The sequence below is a fragment of the Heterocephalus glaber genome, unplaced genomic scaffold, assembly GCF_053883595.1.
Source record: "Heterocephalus glaber isolate CG9 unplaced genomic scaffold, H.glaber_assembly_v1.0 deba00001481, whole genome shotgun sequence".
In the NCBI taxonomy this organism is placed as follows: Eukaryota; Metazoa; Chordata; class Mammalia; order Rodentia; family Bathyergidae; genus Heterocephalus; species Heterocephalus glaber.
In genome coordinates, this window is record NW_028258317.1 from 32,640,136 (window position 1) to 32,663,070 (window position 22,935).

General features: G+C 39.9%; 1 protein-coding gene and 1 pseudogene across 5 annotated transcripts in view; both read left to right on the plus strand.

Annotated features, from left to right (window-relative positions):
- Slc24a2 (solute carrier family 24 member 2) overlaps positions 1 to 22,935 on the plus strand; it is a 235,455-nt gene that overhangs the window by 8,278 nt on the left and 204,242 nt on the right. The gene's annotated exons all lie outside the window — the stretch shown is intronic.
- LOC101724954 (eukaryotic initiation factor 4A-II pseudogene) overlaps positions 1 to 22,935 on the plus strand; it is a 63,881-nt pseudogene that overhangs the window by 4,326 nt on the left and 36,620 nt on the right.

The following is a 22,935-nucleotide window of genomic DNA, read 5'->3' on the forward strand; positions in this document are numbered from 1 at the left end:
AAGCTGTCAGACTTTCTGACAGTCATTGTCTTTACCTGGAGAGGTTAGTATCTCTTTCTAGGACATCCTTAAGAATTTTTTGGAGTGCTGATTTGGTGCCATGAATTTCTTAAGGTGCTCTTTATCATGGAAAGACCTTATTTCATCATCAATTTTGAAAGATAGTTTTTCAGGATATATCATTCAGGACTGGAAGTTGTTTTCTTTCAGGGCTTGAAATACTTCAAGCTCTGTTGGCCTTTAAGATTTGTGTGGCAAAGTATGCTATAATTCTTATATAAAAGTAGTAGTAACTTTACAAAATGATTTGTAGTTTTTCTCTAACAGCTTTTAAAATTCTGTGTTTATATTGGACTTCTGGGATTTTGATTATCATGTGTCATGGAGTTCTTTTCTGACTGGCTATTTGGGGTTCTATATGCTTCTGTTATTTGTATGTTAAATTCTTTCCCTATATTTGGAAATTTTTCTGCTGTTATTTCAGTAAATAGGTTTTTATGCCATTTTTTGTCTTCTTTCTCTTGAATTCCCATTAATCTTAGATTAATTTTCTTTGCATCACTTCGCATTTGTTGGATCCATTTTTCATATTTTCTTGTTCTTTTAGGGTATCTCTAAGTATATGATCACCTGCCTCAGCCCTACATTCTCTCTCTGACCTTGTTTTCACATTGGTCATTTCTGTAGCTATACTTCAATAGAATTTTTAATCTCCTGGATTTCTGTTTAGTGCCTTTTCATACACTCCAAACTGGTCATTCATGTTTTATATAATTTTGTTTATCTCAGCTAGCTTTTTATTAGTGACTTCTATAAACTCACTGATTATTTTGTTTATTAAGCCTATCATCTGTTTAGTCATATCTTCTTTGAGCTTTCCAAGCACCTTATTAATATGAGGGGTTTTTGTCTCCTCTTTTATTATTTCATATAATTCAGCTGTTTGGCTTTTGAGTTCCTCCCCATTGATGCCTCATGGGTCAGATTTGGGAAGTTAGGAGTTTTGGGAGTCAGTTTATTGCCCTGTCTTCTCATGTTCCTATTGTGTGTGTGTGTGCGCGCGCGCACATGCACGTGCACACCACATACACGCATTTGCACTGAGGTTTGCAGGTGATTATAGTGGAAAGATTTGTTGTTAGTATGGAGATCTCTTTAGTTAGTGTCTGCTCCTCACTGATGACCTGGTGTGTGGCTAACTGTAGGCCCAAAGATCCAGCCACCTCTTTTAATTTGGGAGATGAGGGTAAGGAACAAATGGCCCAGCATTCAGTTCTCCAGAAATGAACCTCATTCTGTTGATTACACAAAGATAAACCAGATACTGGCATAATAACAACAACTGTACCACCCTGGCAATAGCAACAAAGTCAGCAACAATTAGAGAGTCAAAGACAGACTGAATATTAAGACACCACAAGAACCAATGAAAGCAACTGCTATACCATCCTTAAGCATAGAAAACAGATCTATAATAATGACATAACACAAAGACAAACCAAATATTAACATATAGTAAATATCTCCTAAATGCAATAACTATACCACTATTAACAAGAGAAAACAATTCAACAGTAATAGTGAAGTGAATATCTAAAGATTAATAAATTTAATGATTATACTACTAAAGATGGAGGGTTAAGGAAAAGGAGAATGGATGAAGTAAAATTTTTAAAAAGAAAGCAAAAGAAGAGGAGGAGATAAATATGAAATACAGGATCCTATTAAGGAATAAAGGAAAATAGTATTAGATAAAAGTAACAGAAAAGAACAAACAAGAAAAATAAAGAAAAAATACGAGGAGCAAAAAAAGAAAAGGAACAAAAGAAAACCTAAAAAACCAATGAAGAAAATATAAATCCAAAAATATTCCTGAGTCTTTGAATGAGTGGTTTCTTTCCAGGTTCTGCAGTATTGAGATCCACCAGGTATGGGGGAGGGATAGGGAGTCACTGTTGTGACCTGTTTTGTTTGCACACTCACATTTTTGGGCATGGATCCCACTCTGGTCAGTCAGTGGGCTTTGCCCTAAGACTGTAGTCACTTGAGCAGCTTCCAGTTCTTGTGTCCCCGTATCACAGCTTTTTGCCTCGCTTTACAGCCTGAGGGTTTGTGAGGTACATCCCCCATCCCAGAGGACCCTCCGTCCATACACCTGTGGCTGTGGCAGCCATCCAAGCCAAGGCTTATCTTACACTGTAGATGAGAAAGACAAAGAGACACAAGTTCTGTGCTCGAGTTAGGCGATGGGATTTAAGCACAGTGCTGGACTTAACGCTAGGACTTTCAGACTCAGCCCTTGGAAAGGCACACATGCCCAGCCTGGTTTCTCAGCGTAAAGCCCAGAGCCTCTGTCTTTCCGAGCTGGTAAATTTGTGAGCCAGTTCTGTGTCTAGCCTGTGGCCTCTCCACAGCTGTGTCTTGTAGCCCTCTCCCACTCATTCACTGTGGTCTAGTGATACCGAAACTCTGAATGATAACTGTTCTGTGGCTCAGTCTCAAGCAGAATGGCACCTGTATTAAACCCTTACATATATGGCAGGTGCTGCACTAAATTTCTTCTTCACCTCTAGCCTGCCGTGTGAAAGGAGTTCAGAGTCAAACTCCGCACTGAGTGTACTTGCTGACCCTTCTTTGGGATAGGGTGGCAGCCTGATCCATGGTTTCCCCTGGAGCCAGCAGCTCTCTCCAGGCTTCCCTTGTATCAGTGGAGGGACCAGGGTGAGCTTCCAGACAGCTTCATTCATTTCTCCGTGCTGTGCTTCATTTCTCCAGCTTCTCTGTGTTTCTAGTTTTCCTGTCAGCTTCTTCCTGACTCCCAGAAATCTACTTCTCTTCTTTTTTGTGTGTCATCACCAAGTTGTTGTTTTCCAGGTGTCTGGATTCCAAGCCTGAAGAGGCTGTGTTTGGCAGTGTTTATGAGTTCAGTAAATTGCTAAGGTAATACTAAGGTAATGTTGGACATCTCTCGAGAGATAACAAGCTGAACTCTTGGTTTCTATTTCCTGATGTCTTTTCTTTTAGAAATTTTTATATTTTGTCATGTAATTATATATTATATTTTGTCACAGGTAGCAATGAAGTTTACCCACTCCAAAAGTTTGCATACAAGGTGTATTTCACATTTCTTTATCCCTAGAACTTAACATGGTGCTTGGGATATAGACTAGTAGTCAAGAAATTTTTAATATGCATAGGTAAATGAATGAAAATATCTAAGTTCTTTCTGTGTTGTTTTAGGTTGCCCTTTGTTGCCAGTCTCTACTCTGCCATTTTAAATTCCCTCCACACAATTGGTATTTGGCAATTAAAACCTTAAATAGTCCAGTAAAATATAATGCTGTTATTAACTAGAAATATGACTTTATCTCTAAAACATGTATTAAAATATCATTCATGAACAATATTTGACAGTGTCAATAACTCCACATATTTTGTTTCTATATAAATATTTAAGAATCCCTCAAACCCCAGGGATTTCAGAAAGAAGCTTAATTGAATTTTTATAAATCTGTTTTCCTCTGTAGTAGTTTGGATCTTGTACACTCTGTTTCTTTCTTTAGTATTTACCTTAGAAATTTTAACATGTATGTTTAACCTAACATTGTATAAAATTATTAATATCTTTACATTTCAACTAAAAAACCTCAGAATATTAGAATGTTTTAATTCAGTCACCTCTTCCGTATGGATAGGATTTTAAGTCCAGGATTTAAGATTTACCTTGACGTTTTATAACAGCTTTATTGAGCTATCACCTTCATTTTTTAAATCCGCAAATTAAAGTATCATTGTATCATCAATAATTTTAGATTTCCTTTCATCTTCACTAGTTTTTCTCTCCTCATTCCTTTTTTATATATTAGACCCTTTTCTCCACAATTTTCCCCCTACTCCTAATGTACATTCTTTATAAAATTTTAAATGAAGAATCTGTGACTAGTAAACACTCCTAATGTTTGCTGAGAAATGTTTTTCATTTTTGTTCTTGAAAGATGTGGGTAAAAAAGATGTTCTTGTTTACTTTGAAAAAATATTTCACTGTCTCTGAATTCTGTTTTCATTGTTGTAAAGACCACTGTCACTGTAAATGTTGCTCCTTTATAAGGAATCTGTCTTTTCTTCTTGATTACTTTCAATGTTTTCTCTGTTCAGCATTCTCCTTCAGATATTTTAAGTGTAGTTGTATCATGTATGCGTCCCCCATTTGTGATTTGTCAGACTTCCCAAGTTTGAGGGTTAGTGCCTTTCATCAGTTTTTCCCTGGTCCCATTTTTCTCACTGGAGTCGTCTTCTGGAATCCCATCATATGGCACCTATCAGCCTATCTTCCACACCTTCTAACTACTCATGCTTTCTATCTATGCCCCTCATTTTGTTCACTTTTTACTGTCTTCTTGTTTCTCATTTTCTGTTAAGTTTTGTCTAATCTGCACTAAAGTTCAGCTGTTCAGTATTTAACATTATCATGTTTCTCACTTTTACATATTCTATGTGTCTCTTTTTCAAATCTGCCAGGATGATTTTCATTGCAGCATATTCCTTCATCATACTGTCAATGCCATATTTCTCTAAACATGTTATATTTCTTTTCTATTCCATAATTAGTAATTTTAGTGTCGACATCCCTGAGGTTGTAGTTTTGGTTTTTTATTGAATCTTGAGCCTTGACTATGTGGGATTGCATCCTTATATTTATTAATTTAAAATAAAATGTAGTGATTTATTTTAGAACATGTGTTCCTTTGAACTTTACTTATAGGACTGCATTGACGCCTGAGTTTTGGGTGTGTTCCTCCAGAAAGGATTGCTCCTCTGTTAAGTGCTTAGAGTAGTACCAACCTGGAACCATGCTAACTTAAATGTTTGACTTGTATTCCAAGCCCACATCACATGAGTTTATGATTAGAGATTCTTAACAGTTTCTCGCTCTCTCTCTCTCTCTCTGTCTCTCTCTCGATCATGAACACACACACACACACACAAAAGTAGATTATTTCCCTTTATCCACTCATTAAGATTTTTAGCCTTCAGGATTCTCACCTTATGGTGAGTGGACATCTCTGGACTACTTCCCCCACCAGGTCTTATGTTTATAACTCCTAAAAACCTAGTCTGTATGCTACCAGGAAATGGCAAATACCTCAGCACCAAAGCATTACAGATACCTCTGGTTTGTGCTTACTTGGTGTTCTGGGTTGTAATAAATCCTTAATTTCTCACTAATACAATTGGGTAATTAAAAAATATATTAAAAATATAATTTCCAACATTTTGAAGAGTCACCTATTGGGATGTTCTCTGAATGTTTAATCTATCATATTGCAAAAAATATGTATTTCTGACTATGAATTTGTCAAAAGATAACGTATATAACAAATGAAATTGACATGAAGTTTTAATAGTATGCTCTCCGAAGTTTTTATGCAACTTTACCATGATAGTAAAGCTCATCAACAGAAATCCTACCAACAGCAAAATATTTAGTCAAGTCAGTTGTGAGACAGTTATAATAGGAAATCATATAAGGACACTTTAAATTTGAGACTTGCTTATTAAGTAGTATTTTTTACTAGATACTAAAGTAATATGTTCATTGTATAAGGTTATAAAGACACATCAAAACATTTAAATCACTTATAATCTCCCCATTTTACCATCCATCCGAAGATAATTATGCACTATACAGTGATAACTCTTGCATATATTCTTCCAGAGCTCTCATATATATGTAGCTATATATTTAAATAAGTTGAAATTATATTGGATAAGGACAATTTTAAAGTGAGGGTGAATGTATACAATATTGACATAGCTTTTAAAATCTTGACCTCTTAAGAACATGTGCTCTTATTAATTTTTCTTCTAAAATATTATTTACTGTTTAGTATTATCATAATGTAGAAAGACATGTTTGTGTTGCAATTATTATATTTCATTAAAATAATAATACTGCAAATAACCTTACATGTAAATTTCTCTAATTTCATACAAGCAGAAATTCTAGATCAAGGTTTATGAGGTTTTTTTAAAGTTTCTACCACATTGCCACATACTTGGTAGTGTTGAATATTATAATTTTTCATGTCTTCTAATTTCATAGGTGAAATACAGCATTTTAATTAGTTTTAATTTGCATTTCCCTAATTAACTGGTGGGTTGAGCTTTGAAACATATGGTTTTGACAAGTTACATTTCTCTGTTGTAGATCATCAGTTTCCTGTGTGTCTTTGTGTCAATTTTAAAGTTCATTGTGATGACTCATACAAAGATCTCTTACAAATATATGCTGAGAATCACTGACTTTAGCTCTCATCCCTCCCCACATTTCCACACCTAAATAAAGTCAGGGAGTGTTGGCAGTTTTTGTTTTTGTTTCAATGGGTAAATTATTCTGAAGATGAGGCCTTGGAACTGGGAAGTTGGGAGATGAGGTTTCCAGAATGTCCTTCCTGGCTGAGTGACCTTGGGCGATGCACTGACTCCTGGATCTGTTTCCTCATCCAGAAAAGACATCTTTGACCTAGATGACCCAAAATACTGAGACGATCTGATAGATCTGAAATGCCCTCGTGTATAGATACTGCAGCTTATCATTTCTGTACTTAGAAGCGCTAATACATACTCTGCAGAGTAATGTAACCAGGCCACAGTAGCAATCTAAAATACTTACCTTAATGGAGGACCAGAGACTAACCTTTAGCAAGTAACTTTTGTTCCTTAACTGGTTTACATGTAAATTTTTCACTCAAATGATTTAACTGACTCGATCCAGCAGTAATTTTAGCTTAAGCGTGCTGTGGAGACAGCTCTTCCAGACAGAAAGGAGGACAAGGCGCATGGAGGGAGAATCGTTCAGCGCTTACCCAGGACTCTAGATCTTGGAGTCTGTGGCCTCTGTCAGTGAAAGGCCTCAGGGACAGTGTCTCTGGACTGCTAGTGACTGCAGGACTGTGCTGGTCTCCTAGTCAACAGCAGAGAGGTAACACAGCCAGGAAGTTCTCCACACCAGAACAGCACTGTGTCAGCGCTCTGAAATAGATGCTGTTGTCTGCGTGCATACCAAGAATCTGAGGGTTAGGAAACAAGCAAAGGCTCAGAATGAGTGATATTTAAGCTGCATTTGAACTTGGGTCTCTCTGATCCAGGGTGCATGCTAGTTCTCTTACACTTTAGTGTTTCTCATTAGAAAATTGGAAATAAAGACCAAACAGTCCTGTCGGCTAGATTCACTTTTCATATTGGGCTCTGTTAAGTTAGTGACTTTCAAATACTTTTGACCGTCACTCACACTCAGAAATATATTTTACATTTTAACCCAATATATACGTATACACATCTAATCCATGTGCGTATATTTATGTATACATCTAAAAGTAAATCTAAGTGTGAGGCACTTTTATATTATAATTTCCTGACTCCCCAGTGGGTTGTGACCTGAGTTTTTAAAAATACCATGTTAGGAAATTTCTTTTTTCTCCTTCTTCCTCTCAGCAGGTTTGCCCTGTAAAGCTGTGCTAGACAGATACTGCTCAGGGAAATCTATCCGATTAAAGAGATGAACGGGGGCAGAAATACCAGCACTGCCCTCTGGACAAGCCGTGTGCTCTGCTGTGGGGCCGCAGCTGCCCAGAGCAAGGGCTGACTTTTCTTAATTCAACAAAGCTTCCCTTTGGACTTCTTAGTTCCAGTGTCTCCTTTTATAATTTATTTAAAGTTTCGGAGCCACGAATCCAAAGGGATCATAATTATTTTTAAACTCATGCTAATTTTCCCGATTTGGACCCTTTCGGCTATTAGAACTGGGTCCGCATGTCTTTGCAGCTTCCTCCAGAAGCATGCACACCATCCACATCCAGCTGAGCAAATCGGGCCCTCTGCCTGGTACAGATGTCTGCGGATCCCTAAGAAGCCAGCGCCCACCAGACTGTGTTGCTTACTGGCTCTGACAGAGACCAGTTGCAGTCTGAGGAAGTATAGATTACGGTATGAGCTTTCCAAACCTCAACTCACCCAATGAGCTTGGCATCAGTGGAAAAGAAACTTGGCTGAAGCAGGAAGGTTATGAAATCAAAGAGAAGCCAAACCTTGATAAGAAGGCTAAGTCTGCATTTCAGTTTAGGTGGATTTCCTTTTTGAAATGAAGTATTGGATCAGTAAATCATATGATATGGACATGGTTGTTGTACTGGTAAAATTGGTGGTTTTGGAAAGGATCTGAGCATCAGACCATATTCAATCCATGCTCACAGAAGCATGCATTGGCAGGGACCATGCCTGGAAAGATGGAAGTCATTTCATCCCACACACTAGCTGTGTAACCCTGTACCAGACGTGCTGTCCCAAGCATCTCTTCTCTGAAAATGAAGAGACTAGTTTATCTCTGAGTGTCCAGCTGTTCTTCCCTGTTAATAGGAAAGAAACAAGTATAGTCAGCCTTAGGTATCCATCGGAGACTGGTTCTAGGACCTCCTGGATACCAAAATCTGAGGATGCTCAGATTTCCCATCTACAATGGCCTAGTAATTGTACGTAGCCTACATACATCCTTCTATATACTTTAAATCATCTCTGTTTTGCCTATACCTAATGCAACATACATGTTATGTAAGAAGTTGTTAGGCTTATTATTTAGAAAATAATGACAATAAAAAAGCTGCATGTTCAATGCAGACACAGTTTTGTTTCCTGAATATTTTAAGTCCATCATTGGTTGACTCAGTGGATGCAGAGGGCTGATTGTGTACCTGTTTGTAACTATGTATTGACCAGTAGAAAGATGGTCAGGTAAGGAACCCCAGCATATACCTCATCTGAAGTGCTTTTTCAATTAAGAACCCAGTTAAAGGAGATTAGTTCCTTTGGAAGGATGATGAGGGTTTCTTTACCTGTCCATAGGACTTTCTTGGAAGGTGGTGCTCTGTAACTTTCTCTTTTCCTGCTTGCTGGACATTGAATTAGGCAAGCGCATTGCAGACAGAAATGAGGGTCCATCTTCAGCTGTCCTAGCCTTCCCACTCACAGCCTGTCATCTGTTGCTCCAGGCTGAGTCAGGTTCACTTTTCCTTGAATCACTCTTATTATTTTAGGCCCCTGGTAAGTACTGAGCATCAGTGTATTTCATGAACCTTTTACTTTCTTCCTGAGAGGAGTATGGTGATTAATGGTTAACACAATGGAATTGTTTGTTTTTTAGGCCTGAGACATATGACCTTCCTAGCTGTGTGATCTTGGACATGTTATTTAACTTCTTTGGGCATGTGTTTGCTTATGTATAAATTGTGAAAATTATAGAATTTCCTATATAGGCAGAGTATGAATTTTGAATGAGAATGAAAAAAATGTTTAATAAAGTCTAGCTCAGTTCCGCCACTCCACTACCACCACCACTACCACTTGCCAGTCAATCAGAGGTGCTCTACTCCTGTTCTCTTTTGCTCTGACTTCCCTGAGCACCTCTCCCTCACCACTGTCTCTCTCCTGGTGTGACTTCCTGTCTCTCTCCTAATGTGACTTCCTGTCTCTCTCCTAATGTGACTTCCTGTCTCTCTCCTGGTGTGACTTCCTGTCTCTCTCCTGATGTGACTTCCTGCCTCTCTCCTGATGCATCTTCCTCCTGCCATTTCAGGCTCTCGCCTCACTAGCAACCCCAATCCCCATGTCTCCTTTGAAGCCATAAGAATATGTAGTTTCCCAACTAATCCTTAACTAACAGTCAAACCCTCAGTATTTGGACTTGAACCTGCTCTCCCTTATTCTTGCAGAGAAACAGCTTCCTTAAGTATGAAACTGAATCTCACTCAACCATGAAATTAATCTTGAGCCTTCCTATTGATGCCCTAAAATTGTACTTGCTTTTCCTTATATACCTCATTAATATTTAATCTTAGTCATTCACTTGTCTGCTCCTAACAGCTCTTCCTTATGTTGATTTGCAGCATTTGTACTTGTCTCAGGATGGACCCCTCCCCTTGATGAGGTAACTACCACTTGCAGTCTTTGGAACCTGGTTCAGTATCACAGGTAGAAGAGCAAAGCGCATTCAATGCTTCAAGAAATTGATACCAGTAGTGATGACTGTTCATAATTAAAGGTCTGGCCTGATCAGTCATAAAATGTAACAGCTTATATATTAAAGTAAAGTGACAAAAAAATTTTCTACTTGAAAAACAAGAGTCATTAGATGTCCTCCAGTCCCCTCAGGTATAAGTGTAGCTGTGAGGGAAAGTAAAGACTTCCAATTTTAACCAGATTATTTCAGTTATGGCCCTAAATAGTTCTTGCTTTAGCTCTACATAATGCTTCTCTATTAATTTTTTTATAAGTTCTTTAAATATGTAATTCACTTACCATTGGTTTCACATTAAGTGTACAGTGTTTTTTAGTACAACCATCAGAATTGTGCAACATCACCACCAATTTTAGAATATTTAATGACCTCCAAAGGAGACCTTGTATCAACTAGTAGTCCCTCTCTATTCCTCCCTCATCTCATCCCCCAGCAGCCACTAATCTACTTTTTCTCCAAAGATTTGCCTATTTTGGGAATTTCATATAAATTGAATCATATATTATATAACGTTTGTGTCTGGCTTCTTTCATTTAGCACAATGTTCACAAAGTTCATCCACATTATACCTTTTTTATAGCCAAATAATATATTGTTGCAAGGATATAACATATTTTTTGTTTATCCATTCATTAATTGATAGACATTGGTTGTTTCCCCCCTTTTGGCCATTATGAATAATACTGCTATGAACATTCACTCACAAGTTTTTGTGTGCATATATCTTTTTAATATTGTTTGGTATATACTTAGGAGTAGAATTTCTGAGCCATTTGTTAACTCTGTGTTTAACATTTTGATGAACTGCCAAACCATTTTCCAAAGTTCCGGTACCATTTTGCATTCCTACCAACAGTATGGGAGAGTTCCAGTTTTTCTACATCTTTGTTAACTTTTTCTATTGTCTTTTAGGATGTACTTGTTCTTATGGGTATGAGGTAGTACCTCTGTGATTTTGACTTACATTTCCCTGAGGAATGAAGTTGTTGTCAGCTTTCTGTCACTCTGACAAAATACCTGACAGCAACAACTTAAAGGATGAAAGGTTTATTTCAGGATTTCAGGAGTTTCAGTCCATAGTTAGCTGGTTCCATTACTTTCAGACTTTGGGAATGGGAAAAAAAATGGAGGAAAACTGTTCACCTCATGGCAGCCAGGAAGGAGGAATGAGAAGCTCAAGAGGAGGAGAGGGAGGGTGGGAATATGAATATGCACTACTGGATGTTGCTGCCCACATTTAGAAATAGTCTCCTCCCTCAGTTTGTTGACCCACATGCCAATCATCTCTGGAAACATGCCCATAGCCACACTCAGAAGTATGTTCTATCAGTCTCCTAGACATTTCTCACTCCAGTCAAGTTGACCATCAGGTTGTCACAGATGATGATGATGTCAAACATCTGTTTTAGAGTTTGACTCTTAAAATTCTTTGTATATTCTGGTTACTAGTCCCTTACCAGATTTATGACTTGCGAATGTTTTCTTCCATCGTATGGGTTTCTAAAGCATGTGCTGTACAAATGCAGTAGCTCCTGGACTGGGAACCTCTACGACACGAAGCTACTCCATGATTATCCTGGAAGCATACTTGTAGCTAGAATGATTCTGGACGCTTGGGTCAACCCTAAAACTGCCCATTCCCAGGGCACCTTGGGGAAAGTTTGATTCCCTTGAAGCTAAAGACTAGGGAAAGATTCAGGGAGTGCTTGGGGTCTAAGAGCTCCTGAGTAGGGGAATCTGGGAACAGGAATCTACTTGAACACTGGGCCTGCGATGTTTGTCATGATTGCTGCACCACCCTTCTTTGCTTTCTCCTGACTTCTCTGTTTGATTCAAGAGAATTTCTTGTCATCAAATCCCCCTTCCTACTTTCTTGCCTAGAAGCTCTTTCAGCAAAGCAGTTTGGCCGAAGTCCTTTGCTTCCTAAGGTAAACTTTGCCTAATTTTCTGTCCAACATTGGTTCTTAGCTTTATATATCTTGTTTATGGGCCAGCACTGCTAAACTGTACCTTTTCCCATAGTACATATATATATATAACCCTGCCTCTTCCAGGCCCTGGGAACATTTGCATTCATCTTGAAAAAAAAACTTAGTAAGTATATGGAGATAAATGCAATAAATAATGACAGTTGCAGTATCCATCGTTGTCCACAGTGAACAGTAATTCCACAACAACCCTACTTAATATGTGTGTTATGAGGGTAAAGAGAATTTATCACATGATTTCCATGCATAATCCATCCAGTGCTCTAGTGGTTTCCAAGGGGCCCAGGAAACATCCTCTTCCTGGCTTCTAGCTTGCATCACCTGCACCACAACTGGTGGCCTGGTGGATGGAGTTATGCGGCCCTGAACACAAGGCTGATTTGTTTGACTAGCATGCAGCTGAGCCAGGCTGCTCTTTTTGTGCTTACTATGAAGGACCATTATAAACCCACTATTTAATGCTGCCTTTTATTTAAGTCCAATTAAATAGATAGCCACAAATAGCTCTGACCTTGAAAGTCTGAGTGAAGATGAGATATGTGAACAGGCTTAGAAACATATGTTTTGCTTTGTAAATGCTCTGCAAGTCACACACACTTAAGGCAATAAATAGAACAGGACAAGATAGTGTTGTGCTGAAAGAGGAAGAATTTAAGTGCCTTGGGAAATAGCACCACATGCTTCACTGATGGATAATCATAACCTGGGCTAAAAATCAACCCAACTCTATCTCCACTCCTCTGGCAGCTCTGGGAGATTGGCCCAAGTAAGAAGTGTGCCAGTGGCGTTCATTGTATAATCACATTGGACCCACAGCTCTGCCCTCTGCTGTCGGCCACAGCTGAGCAGTTCTCCCTCTCGGCAGCCCTAATACGTGCTTTTGTTGTTTATTTTTAGTAAAGTAGTGCTTAGAGCATCATGCCACCATTTTAGTTGTTTCTTGCAAATGTGGATCACAGGATGAATCGTATGTAGTGGAATAGCTTGCTTAAAAAATGTTATTGGCCTGGGGCTTCTTGTTGAAATTCTTAAAGTGTTTGAATTGGGTTATACAGATTTAAGGAGTTATTTTTTTTACCATCTTAAAAATAATAGTATTTGTGATGTCTTATGATTTGATATTTTCTTTCTAACCTAATCAGTCCTGGGAAACAAAATGTTTGAGAATCTCACTGACTCACCGAATGGTCAGTGTTAAACTTTGGTTTCTACACACGTGTTTTAAATATCATTTATGCTTCTGCTGTCTCATTAAATGCACCAGCACTTCATGAGTTATATATGCATTTATCTGTCCCCAGTGTTTTACATCAAGAAATGCAAGCAGATGGCCTTTCCCTTGCTCTGCAGCGAAGTGTGGTGATTAGTGAGGGAATGGGAGTGGGCTGCTGTCTGCAGCTGTGTCAGATGAAGCTGCAGACTCAGACAGTGGCAGTGCTAAACAGGGGCATTAGGAAATAGCACTGGTATGATTTTAAGCAAATTTTAGTGTCGGGTTCAAATAATATTTACAGAAAGGATTACATTAATGTGAATATCCTTTTTAAAAGCCCATGTAGTAATCTTGAGAAATTAATATATGTGGGTATGATTTTAATCCTATAAACTTTCACTTATCCAAGAAGCCTAGAGCAGAACCAAGATCCAAGGCCAAGAGACCCTTGAGCTGCCAATCTGTCAGAAGATTGATGTTCTAATTTCCAGGCACTCGATCATACACCTTATAGAGACTCTTTGTTAGAGTGTATTTACTTTTATTGTATCCAGAATTCAAACAATTTAGGTTGCATGGTTTCCCTGCCCATAAGAAATCAGAAGCAGTAACTGGTTTATGTGGGGGGGGGCAGCTGTTGATTGGTATAGACCCCTACATGCACGGTGATAACCAGACCTGCTGCTGGCCCTGTCATTGTCCTTGAATATATTTTAAAAGTCTCCCTTCCTTGAGCAGTGCCATTAGAAAAGACATACCCCCACACACGTGTAGACAGACCTACAGGTACTGGACATGATGGGCAGCAGACATCTTCGTGCAAAGGGAAAGGTACCTTTTTCCCTAGGTGGACAGATGCTGTATCCAGCAGGGTTCATAGCTTGTGTGGCACACAGGCTTGGCTCCACCCTCAGCTCTGCACTCATAGCCTTGCCTGTGCTGTTGCCCTGCTGGTCACATGAGTAATGCAGCCCATGGCAACAGGAATCAGAAGAACTAGAATACACTAAGAATGTATCTGTCTGGGTTTAGAAAGGGTAGAGTCAGATCACAGTACTTCATCTTCCCATGGTACCTGTGGGCATACAAGTCATCCAGTCTTAATGTTGATGATAAACATAGAAAGACTGAGAGAGTCTGCGTCATGTTCATTGTGGCTTGTGTTAGAGGCAGTGGAGCTATGAGAATGAGCTGTAGGGTTAGAGTGGGAACAGAGTGACTCATGTTAGGCACTGGGTTCATGACAGTGGCTTGGTCAGGGTGATAGCCACAAAGGCAAAGAGAAGTGATCAGATTCTGGACATACACTGCAGGCAAAGCTAACAGCATTTGCCAGTGGGTCAGCTCAGGGTGTGATAAAAAAGAGAGGGGAATCGAGGATGATAACATTTTTGGCCTATGTAATTAGAAGAAGAGAATTGCTACTGAGATGGAGAAGACTTCAGGAGAAACCAGGTTTCCAGTGGAGGATGCATTAGTTCAGTTTTCAATTTAAGTTGGAGATCTAAATGGTTAAGTTAAATATTTAAATGGGGATGTAGACTGGGTCATTGGATACGAATCCAGAATTTAATTTGGAAATACAGTTTCAGAAATCATGAGATATTCTGTAAATCTAGAAATTATACATAGTCTATAGCAACGGAGACTGAATAAATTCATTCAGGAGTGAATGTAGACAAAGACTGATGATTGAGCTGTTAGGTTCACAGCATTGAGGCAGGAAAAAGAAAAGGAACCAGCAAAAGAGATAGGAAGACAGCAGCTACTGAGAAAGGACCAAAACCTGGCAATGAGGAAGCCAAATGAAACAAGTAGCTCAGAGAACCAAGCGGGATGACAGATTTGGATGTGGGATTAACAACCAAATGAGAAGGTGACTGGTGGCTTGGCAAGAGCAGCACTCAATAATGGAGTGAAACCCAGCTAACTGTGTCCAAGAAAAGGAAGAATGGGAACTGGAGATATTTATAGAGAGGAACAGACATGGGGAGAAGCTGGAAGGAAGCATTGGGGCAAAAGAGTTTTTTTTCAAGTGGGAAGAATAATATCATGTTTGGGTGGTAACGTAGATGACATGGCAGAGGGAATAGTCAGCGACAGAGAGAAGGGAGAATAGTGAGGAAGGGGTGGGGATCCTACTCAAGTGGAAGGGCCAGCCTGATGAGCACCCAGGGAGGAAGGAAGCCTGGCAGCTGTGCAGGGTTGCATGTAACACAGGGACTGTAGGTGGGACATGAGGCAGTTGTCTTTTCTTGGTAAAATAGGAAGCAACAGATTTCTAAACTTGATTGGAAAAATCCTTTGATGAATAATAAAAAATTATCTGTCAATCACACTGACATTCAACAAAATTCAGATTGAATTACAAAAATCTGTACTGCTTAAGAAGCCAAATAACAGTGATAAATGTTAAATTATCTTGTTAAGGAAAAAAGACTGAAGGCCAGCACAGGGCATGATATACTGGCTGAAGACCTAAAGGGTGGCTTCCTCACTCAGGTTATGCAGCAGAAGTCAGTAAAAGTCAGTAAACCAGGTTTCCTTTCTTTTGTTTACACATGAATCCCTAATGCCCAAAACAGCATGTGGCAAATAATAAATGCTCAGTAAATAGTTACTGAATTACCGGTTGATGTCAAACCAAGGGCAACCAGAACACTCTTCACCTAAGAGGATTCAGCATTTATTTTAAATGATCTATTTCTACATTCTCAAATGTTCACCATTTAAGTGAAAGTGTCCATATGGCCACAATGCTGCCATTTTCCTCCAAACACTTTGTTCTTGTGAAGTGACTGAAAAATATTGCTTATAGCTCTGCTTTTATGGGATAATTTCAGAGGCATCAATCCATAAATTTACTTTGCAGTTAAAAAACCAACTGGCAGAATCTCTGGAGAATGGCTCTGCTCTCTGGTCTTCCAGGGTCGATCTCATTATTAAATGGCGATGTGGATCGTAATGTTTAATGGGTAAAATGTCGGGCACCATCTGTTGGTGAGTTGGATACCTACACTAGTGATTGGACCAGATACAGTCATGAAAATTCAAAACAAGGTCCTCTGGTATTTAAGTTATGCCAACTCGGTACCATATGGCAGGCATAGTAAGAATCAGAAACTAACTAGAAGCACTATACTTTGTGTTCCTGGTCTAGAGACATTTTTCATTGTCTTTTGTTTGATCTTCTTTGTAAACAGCAGGATCACAGAGTAAGCTCATTGTGTTTTGTTTCCCTTTACTTGGCAAGATGAGTGCCCTCAAATAAATCAATAGGCTGCATGCTGACGACTGTGCCCTCTTCAGACGCAAGAGCTGTGCAAGCACTTGTGCAGTCTCTGTCGGAGCTCGGTGGAGAGATGCATTGCAGTAGAGGGTAAGGAATCGAGTCATGGAGAACAGATAAATTTTCCTTAAGAGAACACTCATGTTTTAGCTCCAGCTTGCCTGGTTAGCAGGAGTTATGGACAGACATCAGTGATAAGTTAGGAGAAAAATAACTTCCTTAATTGAGGCATTGGATTTAGCACTGTTTAAAAAAAATCACTTCCTTATTAAAAACCAAGCAGAACCTAACAAGGCTATCCCCCCGGGGCCCTGTCTCTCTTATAACTTTAAGGTGTGCATTACTCCACTGGGACTTATGGTTCCATGAGCCAATAGAGGAAACCAACAGAAAAAAAGAGCCATTTATTTTCCAAGTAACATTATATTCCACCACTCAGGCTTGTTTTCAATTAAAGACTTAATGGAAACAAGGAAAGGTCAGAATTCTGTATGGGATAGTCCGAGTGACAAAGCATGATGCAACTTTCTGGCTCCACAAATAGGTTATCTGTGGTTGTTCCTCCCTTCCTCTCCCAGAGGAGGCCGAGGTCCTACGTGTGTGGACAGGCAAAGTGCGAAGGGGTGGGAGCCAAGGCCGATCCCGCATCCATGGGGATCCTCTTCAAGCTAAAGGGCTAAACTTTATGTCTGCTGGCAGGTCCTTAGTTCTCTAATTCTTCTCCTCCTCTGCCTCCTCCTCCTTCTCTCCTCCTCTTCTTCATCCTCCTTTCTCTCCCTCTCCCTTTCTATTTTTTTTCTTTTTCTCTTGAGTTGTTTTCCCCCCTTGTTCTATAAGCTTCCTATTTGGCATTAAAATTGTCCTTACATGAACTTAGTGGTGAAATCTCTCTAGTCTCTCTGCTGTTGTATCCAGATAGTTATCAAGCTCTTTACTGAATTGTCTTATTTTAAAAGTCTAGGACATTGGTTTATTGGGTTGTTTTGCATGTTTCTTTATTTCAGTACTGGCTCTGGTCTCTTTCTCAGCTATTTTTAACTATCAGGGTAATATTTCTGTTTCACATCTATTTGCTAACCAAGAAAAAATAACCTCATAGCCTGTTATAGTAATATTATTTAAAGCAAGAAGAAGGAAGAGGAGAAAAGGAAAAGAGAAAACAAAAGAAAAGAAATTGCTTACATTTTTTCCTTCTTTCCTTACAAGTAAGCATGAATCAGTGAACTGTTCAAATTACAGGTAATTGTTATTATGTAGTCTTGTTTTGCTGCCATGTTTATTTTTATCCCAAACTCTCAAATACCTGAAACATACAGTGTGTTGAATACAGGCAGACCCTGTGCGTCGCTCCTGTGGTAGAGAGAAATGAAACATGCCTTCAAGGGACTCACAACCTGCCATCATCAAGCTCGGCAGTTGTTTCAGTTGTGAGTTGCCAAACTGAATGAAATGACACTGGAATTTTGAGGTAGGCATTTCTATTTTTAAGAAGCTACAGTAGAAACCTGGGCCATGGACTCCAACCTCTAGTTTTATACATTTCCAGTACCATTCCCCTCCCCTCTAGTCTTTTCTGAACTTGAGCTTTTTCCAGAACTACAGAACTACAGAAATGTGATCTTTCTCTGAGCACAGTAGACAGACTTAAGACTTCTTTCAAAGAGCCAGGTCTGGAATGGAACCAGATAAAATCTGGTTTTTTAGTTATAGAATAATCTAAAACTCTAAGGTAGTCTTCAGTTGCTCCCTGCTTTGAATTTGTTGTCACTTAATAATACATTTGCCCAAGGGGGGAACCCAGCTGAGACATGCTGTAGCTATACTTCGTACCCATGGAAATTGTGAGACAATAAATGGTTATTATTGTAGGCCTCTGGTCTGTGGTGACTTGCTAGAGCAATGATTAAAAAAAAAAAAAAGAATGCGTCAATAATAACATTATATTAAAAACTATCCAAAAATTTAAGTCCATGATTCACCTCTTTTTGGAGTCTTTTTTGGAACTGTATTCTTAGTTTCTATGGTTTTTTAAACTCTTTTACAGAAGGATACAAATACTTACTATATATCAACTATGTGTGTGCTGGGCACTCAGCTGAGCAATTAGAGGTAAAAATCAGAAACGGGCACATCAGAAACTCACAGACGGAAAGCGGATGGATCATGGTACAAGGTTCAAATGTTCTGCTTATAGCTGGCCACGCAGGGCACTGGAGGCAGGCAGCAGTTAGCTTGGTGAGTGTGCCGTGGTCAGGACCTGGCTCTCGGCCCAGTAGAATCCTAAGCCCGGTTGCAGTGGCTCACGGCAGAGATTGTGTCCTAGAGATGGGCTTGTGGTGACAACGCTCGTTATGACTGCTATATAGTAATACAAATACAATTAAGGCCCATTAAAATGCAATAATAGTGACATCTCCAAAACAGAATCGAAAGCTCAGATCAGTGCCCTATGTGCAGTGCCTTATAGGCAAGTACATGGAGTGCAAAATCATGATAATCAGGGCGACCATGTATTAATTTACAATAAAGAATTAAACTGTCAGGCTGACTGGTCTGACCAATGCTTCGGCTCTGTAGATAACAAAATGGGGAGCCAGATGTGGCATCGTGATGGGTTTAAAAGGAGTGCTTTGCTAAAATAGCCCGACAGACTCTCACTCGCAGCAGGGATGACCTTACTGAGGAAGCCCTTGCCCAGCCAAGGTTTTCTCTACCCCTGAGTGCCCTTGGACAGCCTGCCCAACTCTTTCCTTGCTCTAGCTCCACACCGACTACCTGTTTCACACTGTGTCCCATAACCAAGTAAACAGAAATGATGGTGTTTTTAATGAATTACAATCATTTTGTAGTTCTCCCTTCAGGTTACACCTGAGTCACCTTGTTTTGAATTTGAGATATTCCTATACTTTTTATTCACACGTTACAGACAGTTCTCTAGGCTTGTGTTCACAGGGGACTTAGTGGTCAAAACAATGCAATAGAAGTGTTCAAAGGGCAGAGCCATCCTATGGGATCTCAGACCAAGAAGAAATAATAATTATTGAATTCATATTGTGACAGGGATTCCACAAGTATTATCTCATGTAATCCTGTAATAACCTCATCATGGAGGAGCTGGAGATTAAGGAACTTGGTCAGGATTACAAAGCAAGTAGGATGCAGGACCAGGATTTAAGCCCTTGCCATCTGAGCCCAGAGCTCATGTTCTTAACTGCTGTGCTCTGTTAACTTCCATGAGTCCTTCAGACCTTACACCCACTCTGAAGAATGGAGATGTTTATCAGTCTGGACTCAGTTGCAGAAAATAGAAACTGCTGTCTAATTTTAAAGAGAAAAGAGGTATAATGTAGGAACTGGGTACTCACAAACTCATTAGGAGACTGGAGGACAGGCTGGGGCTCCAGAGATGCTTTCCAGACAGTCCTGTAAGACTGACCTCCCCCATGAGCTGCCACGTCCACTTCAGCCAGAAAGAGGAGGAATCAGTGTGCTGCCTGGACTGTCTTACATTCTGGAGCAACCACCAGTGCTTTGCCTCTCAGTGTTTATAATCCTAGCTACTAAGTGCCACTGATAAATAAAAATCCTCTGCATGACTGCCAGGAGAAAGAGCAAAAACACTACCCTATCGTGACTTTTACCTTCTTAATCTACCTTGAGAATATCTGACTAAACCTGAATAATACCTTGTGTATGCAAGTCCAACTAGAAAATGTCACTGTTCGATTTCCCAACTATTGCAGTTCAGGAGCACATGTATATTAGTCAGACTTGAGTCACTATAACTAAATACCCAACACAGACCGCTTATGAAGAAAAATGGTTCATTTACCTCCATAGTTTTGGAGGTTAAAGGGCAAGGAACTTATATCAGCTCAGTTCTGATGAAGGTTCCATGGCAGATGGTGGATAGTGGAGCAGATAGAGGAGCAGGCAAGTGATTACTTCTCTAACAAGGAACAAAGAAGGATGCTGAGACCACACAGTCCCTTCTGCAGGCACAGTCTCAATAACAAGGCCTTCCACTAGGGCCCATCCCCCAGAGGTTCTTCCAATCCTGGTAGTGCCATCCTGGACCAAGCTGTAGCTATAATAGATCCTGGGAAAGTCACAAACAACATTTAACCACAGTACCGTGTTAGAAGGAAAGCAGAAGAGGTGCTGGGCACCAGTCTCATTTCCATTGAGGCATAGCTCAAGTCTCAGAGGCTTAAGTGTCCGATGCTACGGCAGGAAAAATAGGATTGGCTAGGCTGTCCTCACACTTGCCAGACTTCCAGATCTGTGTTCAGGTGATCCTTTTCAAGGCTAGCTCGACATAGCATTTATACCACCTCCTACAGCTTCATATGGCAGGGAGAAATCCGGGGAAAGTGGTTCATCCCATCCAGGTGACATTGGATGCCTGTCTGGGCCTTGACTCGATTTCCTCACTAGTCCATGGCCTTGATGGGACAGTGGTTTTGAATGAGTAATGTATTCTAAAGAGACGGTTGGGCAGGCAAACATAGATGAGAAATACTAAAGCAAAGAAGTGCTAAAGGATACTTGAAACTTGGAGGTTCAGATATCGCTGTTCTCATTTATGTAGTTTAATTCATTTCTTTAAAATTAGAGGTGAATACAATATTAAAGGAAGATAGTAGCTTAAAAATACAGATGGATTTTATGTCATTATGATTAATGAGCCCCAGTGTATGGAAATAGACAAATTATTTGGAGATGGTAATAGTTTGGGGTTATTAATCTTTTTCTTCATTTGTACTCTGTTCACCCACACTTAGAACTCTCCAGAATAAAAGCTAGCTCTATTCTATTCTTAGAAACTTTATTGATTGTCAACAGATAAAATTCAGGCTTTCAAAAATGCTGGCTCTTGGGAATCTGAAAAGTAGATGTGAAATGATTCAGCTGGGTGCTCCCGTCCTCTCTGCCTGCTGAGCCAGGAGCCACTGGTGGTCTGAGGACTTCAAAACGTGCCTTTTGTGTCTTTTTATAAGGCTTTTTCTCTGTCCAGCTGTGGTAAGCAAAGAAAAGGGGGGATGTGAAAAGTGGCTCAAGCTCTAAAGGCTACTTCCAGCACTGAGGATCAGGAGCCTCCTTTGAGAACTATAACTTAGGAATTCTGACATTTCCATTTTTCTTGATTTGCCATTTGTCCTCATTTTGTCTGCTAATCCATACAGAGAATTTTGAGCATAACATAGACGTTAGGAGTCTAGACTCTGGTATCAAAGTACCTTGGTTCAAAATCTGTCTTGCCTACTTACTATCTGTGTGGCTTTAGGCGAGTCACTCTGTAAAATGGTACCCATGGGCTGAGGTTGTTGAGAGATCAGTCAAATTGATTGCGTATCTATGAGCACACACTCTAACAGTGTTAGCCCTTGTTGATGTGGATTCTTCATTCCACCCCATAACATTTGAGGGAGGCACTTATATCTGCAAAAATAAATAAATAATTATATGCCTTTCCCGTTTTTTCTCCCTCTTGGGTAAAGCCTTCCTTCTTTCTGCCCATAGACTCTCCAATTGCTGTTCTTCCTTTTTCCATCCTGCAGGCAGCTGTTGCACATTACCAAATACCTGTCAGGCACTCGTCAAATGTACGTTTTTAAGGTCAAATTCTGCCATTTGACAACTTTCTGACTACATGGACAGTGGTCACTGCACTATGCATTCTAATTTTGTAAGAATGATTATTTTATTTATTCTTGCAAAGCAGCAGCTGGCACTCAGAGAAGCAGGACCGATTGTGCCTTTGGAAAAGATTAGGTGGAAATATAGTACATATGATGAGAACTGTCAGATTCTGCCCAAGCCCCCACGGTCACCCAGGCTGGAAAGGAGCTGTGTCTGCCCCTTTCACACGCTGATCCTCCAGCTGTGCTTTAGGCTACAGAAAGGACCAGTCCTAGTTGCAGTGTTAGGAAGGAGGTGAGTGGAGTGTCACATGGTCCTGGCCCTGCTAGATTTTCTGAATCTTGGGCCTGATGGGACCTGGTGGGCCATGTCTGCAGAGTTCCTCAAATCTCAGGCGCCAGTGGTGGAGGTGCCTTTTCCCCCTTAAAGTTCTCTGACTCTCCTCCTCTTCCCTCAACTTTGGTTGAAGTTTCTTAGAATAAAGCAGATAGAACAGCGATTCTCAATGCTGGCTCTACATGATAGTCACCTGGGAAGTTTTCCTAAGATCTTCCAGTCCTAGTCCACCAAAGGTTCTCCTTCAGTGGTTCTCAAGGGGCCTGAGCAGCAGTGTCTTTCAAAACGCGCCTCACGGGCTTCTTCTTTGTGGCTACGTTGAAACCACCAGTATGCTAGCTCTGCTGCTTACATCTCTACCTCTGTTTCTCTTCTGTCTACTAAGATCCTAACAGTA